Raw genomic sequence first — 5,184 nt, forward strand, 5'->3', positions numbered from 1 at the left:
CAGCAATGATGACATTTTAACAGTCCATCACTGAGTAACCAGTTAACCTAAGCTGCATGTCTTTGGACTGTGGAGGAAACCCACGCAGACAACATGCAAACTCCACACCCTTGTCGGCCGCTGGGCTCGAACCCAGAACCTTCTTGCTGTGAGGCAACAGTGCACTACATCGAGTGCAGTTAGCTACGCAGCTTCATTATGTGGAGCCTCACTGTCATTTATCATTTCAGGGTAGGTTTCCCCCCTTTTCCTTCTGACTGGTGTAGCACAACTGTGTAGTCCCAAGTTAGTTTTTCTTCCCATAGCCAGCAATGATGACATTTTAACAGTCCATCACTGAGTAACCAGTTAACCTAAGCTGCATGTCTTTGGACTGTGGAGGAAACCCACGCAGACAACATGCAAACTCCACACCCTTGTCGGCCACTGGGCTCGAACCCAAAACCTTCTTGCTGTGAGGCAACAGAGCGAACCACTACACCGAGTACAGAGTTAGTTACGCAGCTTCAATATGTGGAGCCTCACTGTCATTTATCATTTCAGGGCGGGGTTCCCCCCTTTTCCTTCCCTGTTTCAGCACAGCTGGTTCATTTTATGGAAGGTTATAGCCTACGAGGGTGGAAAACCTGAAACATTGCAGGGCAGTTGAGATCCTTGGTCCAAAAGACAGTTCTGTAAGGCCATGTAGGATTAGCCTGGAAACAGCCATAGAAACCACGAGTGTAACTGTTATCAAAAGTGTTTTGTTTTGGGTTTTTTTTGTTTGTTTATATTTCCCTAAACACCTAAAATCTTACCTCTAAGATTTTGATACATTTGTGATAAATACTTAATGTTAGAGCTGATACTCTGCCACTATTAAGAGCTGGTCAATAGGGGCATATTACTTCCATAATTTGTGTTGTAGGTTATATGTGCTATAACCTACAACACAAATTATGGAAGTAATATGGGACAAAATGGGGAAAATGCCACCTGTTTCTCAAAATAACCACTAGATGGAGCCAAGTTACGGTTTTATTGTTGTGTTGAACTATATTTGCAGTAGTGAAATACTGTACATGACTCCACTGAAGCTGTGTTCACATATATACCGGTACGATAGTGGTATAAGTTAACTGTATCGATACAAAGTATACCCAGGGCCGCTGACAGCTTTGGCTGGGCCCGGGACAAAATGCTCTGAATGGGCCCCCCCTAACACCCCCCCGGGGCCAACCCACACACACATCCTTTAACCGAACGCCATTAAATGTATTCTGTTACGCCCCAAGCCTGCATGCGACAGCCCCCGCAATGCCTTCCTAAACTCGTGGATAGGCTACTATAATCACGCGATTGGGGTGCTCTTGAAGGAGCAGCGATGGACGGGGGATTTCGGGCAGGGCTGGGGGCGAACATAGTATACTGTGCGTGCGTACTGTCCAGTGTGAAAAGCAGAGAAGAACACACCGCTCGAGAAACGGCAGGATATGATTGCAGGCTAATGTGAATAGCTTCAATCAGATATATGAAACACAATGTTATTAAGCCGTTGTGGTTATGAAATGATTCAATGCCCTGTGCGTTTGATATGGTGTTCAGTGTGACTTGCTCTCCCCTCGTTTGTAACATGAATCGCGTGCCGCGCGTGCCGTGGTTGGGGTTACTTTACGGGGCTGGAAAAAGTTGGCTGTGTCTTACCTGGCTCAGCTGCCCCACTGCATTTGCTAGTACCTGCTGCATCATCCGAATCTTTTTTAAAATATTTATGCAGTGAGCCCCTGAGTCTCTTGGTTTCTTCCTCTCTTTTTCTCTTTTCTTTTCTGTGCTCCTGTAGGGTGACCACCGACATGAGTCTGTAAGTTAGGACACTTGTGTCCAAAAGTGAGGACAAAGGCCCTAAAGTTAGGACACCGTCGCGTTACGGGGGGGGGGTAAGAAAAGCTTATAAAAAAAAGTATGAAGTCAATATATATTTATTAACTTGGAACACCTATCTCATCTCATTATCTCTAGCCGCTTTATCCTTCTACAGGGTCGCAGGCAAGCTGAAGCCTATCCCAGCTGACTATGGGCGAAAGGTGGGGTACACCCTGGACAAGTCGCCAGGTCATCACAGGGCTGACACATAGACACAGACAACCATTCACACTCACATTCACACCTACGGTCAATTTAGAGTCACCAGTTAACCTAACCTGCATGTCTTTGGACTGTGGGGGAAACCGGAGCACCCGGAGGAAACCCACGCGGACACGGGGAGAACATGAAAACTCCGCACAGAAAGGCCCTCGCCGGCCACGGGGCTCGAACCCGGACCTTCTTGCTGTGAGGCGACAGCGCTAACCACTACACCACCGTGCCGCCCTGGAACACCTATCAAAAAGAGAAATGTGGAAAATGATGGTCAAGACCATGTCAACAAGAAACAAAACATCACTGTAAAGTCACTGTAAAGAGTTGTGTCCATTTATAGACACTGAAAAAACAGTCTTTGCCATGCCATAGGCCAACATATTTATTCACTTGAAAATGACCATCAAAAAGAAAAAAAAAAGAAAAATCGAAAAATGAGTCAAGAAACATGTAGGCCTACTGTCATTTAGCCTACTATACTGGCCTTGGCTTATCCACAAGAACTAAACTAAAAACAAAACATTGTTGTGTTCATTTATGCTCATCCAAAAAAAATATCAAAAAGAAAAACATGAAAAATGACAGTCAACCATGTCATTTACATTTGGCCTATAACCTTACCTGTCAACTTTTGCAGAGCAGTCTAAACTCCTCTACAAGTGATGGTGTATAATGGTGTGGAACAATTTAGTCAGCTCAGCAGCAGTGGTTTTGTCATCGATTGGGGTTGGTAGAGCTGGGGCAAAAAATGATGCTAAAGATGACTGTCCAGCACTGCTGGCATTCTCTCTGTGGCGGTCTGTGTCCGCATGTCTGTCTATCGCACCTTTACCTCTGCTCCCCACATCAACGTCAATGCGACAGAGCTTGCAGAAGGTAAAGTGTTCTCCTTTTTGGCTCTTGCCGACAAAACGATGCTTTAAGCACCAAGCATTTTTAAAGGATGTCTTTCGTTTCGGCATGAGTATTGTTCAACAGCATGCGTGCCAACATTCATAGGTTTTTCCGTACAAACATTCACACTGCGCGCGCAGCTCGGAGGAGCAAAAATCAGTCAATCGCGTGAGCGCAGCTTCTGAGTGACAGCAGCTTCTAGACAATCAGAGGCTGCAGAGGCTCCATCAGCTGCGTGCGCAGTGAATGTTTGTATACAAGAAATCCCTGTAGGCTATCTTTGCCTGTATGTCATCGCAGAATAGTGTAAATAATGGGCGGGGATTTGTGACGATTGATGCAACGGTGGCGGCTGAGGGTCCGAAATGAGGACAAAATGTAAAAAGTGAGGACGCGTGACAGACATCCGGACAGACGGCTCTAAAACCGGACTGTCCGGACGAAATCCGGACGAATGGTCACCCTATCCTGACTTGTGGATGTTGGCAAATGGCACGCACGCTGATTGTTGAAGCGCTATGATCGAACGATGTCGTTTTTTCCCCTTAATCAAAGAGTCAGACCAAACCATTTTTGCATTAGGGGTGGTAGGGGGTTCTTGACGCCTTTTTCAAAGACAATAAAGGCAAAAGATCTAGAAATAATTTATTGAATGCAAATATAGCACATTTCTCCCCCAAATCAACACATTTTGAAATTAAATAAAATAATCACAACTTCATGAGAGCCCAGTTCTGGGCCCTCCCCATTCCTGGGCCTGGGACAACATACCCGTTTGTCCCCCCCTGTCGGCGGGCCTGAGTATACCGGTACAGTTTAGTGCATCTGTCCACACTAGCGAGAAATGTTTGCGGTTTTCTTTCACAGTAGTTGAAATGCGCGTGTGCGAAATGTTTCCGTGGTTACCGAGCTTCCTTCCGAGAATATGGCGGATGAAACAACGTGTGTGCTTTTTGTTGTCAATGTACAGTCTGTATTTCTGGTGGTCATTTATTCAGTCGAATCGTATAAAACACGCGAGGCAGTTGAGAAAGAAACAAAGAAAACGAATCTCCGTTCTTCACTATTTTATTCAGCAAGTAGTAGGAATGGTTCATTGCGCATGCGCATTATATTTGTATCAATACAGAACCACTTCATCTGAACACACTACAGTGAAGCGCTACAGTACCGATACTGTACCGGTACGAAACCCATACATTTGTGGGTTTTGTACCGATACAGTTATACCGCTACAGTACCGGTATAGTTGCTAGTGTGGACAGGTGTTGCGGTACTAAAGTAGTATCGTATCGGTACAAAATCCCTAGTGTGGACAGGGTATGAGAAGCTTGGAGAAGTATTTCAAGAAGAACAGATTTCACGGAAAATGTACTAATTTTCAGCAGTCAGAAAAACAAGGTTTAAAGGCTTGTTATTTTGCAGGACATCATAGTGATCTATGATATGTGAACAGTTAGTCCATAGGATAGTGAGTCTTATTAATTGGAAATATAATATTTAAAGAATGATAACTTTTTGAAGTCATATACTGGGGGATAAAACACCCCCAGGGGGCATCGTTCATCGTCCCCTACCACAGTCAACATTTTACTGCTTTATTATATATTACTGCGTGACCTGTAAACTCTATTGCCCTTCTATCGCTGAGAAGTGGAGAAACTTGGCTTATTTTATTATCCTTCTAGTTCTAACCATATGTTTCAAAAAGCACTGAATTGTTGGCTCTGCTCAATATGTTTAAAATATTGAGTAAAATCATTTATACCAAACTTATTCAAACTGTTATGGGTGGCAAGATATGGTGAGTTAGGATCCAATAGCAGAACACAAACCAGAAAATCCAATGAATTTAAGTAAATCTTTTTTTTTTTTTACCGTAAGTCCAAAAAGAGTCAACGAAAAAAATAGCAAAAATAATCCAGACAACAATGAGGTAGACAAAGTGCTAATATGAAAAAACATGAAAAATAGTTCTGACAAAAACTGGAGACAAAACATAGTGCAAAAAACATGAAAAACTGGCAAAACATAAGTGCAAAAAACTGTGGCTAAGACTAGGCAAAACAGAGAGCAAAAGTCCAGGAAGCAAAAAAATAGCACAGACACAACATTCTGGCAAGGTCCCCTTCTGAGACTGGCCTATTTATACACAGCAGAGCAGACCAGGAA

This window comes from Neoarius graeffei, chromosome 9 (genome assembly GCF_027579695.1).
Source record: "Neoarius graeffei isolate fNeoGra1 chromosome 9, fNeoGra1.pri, whole genome shotgun sequence".
Lineage (NCBI taxonomy): Eukaryota > Metazoa > Chordata > Actinopteri > Siluriformes > Ariidae > Neoarius > Neoarius graeffei.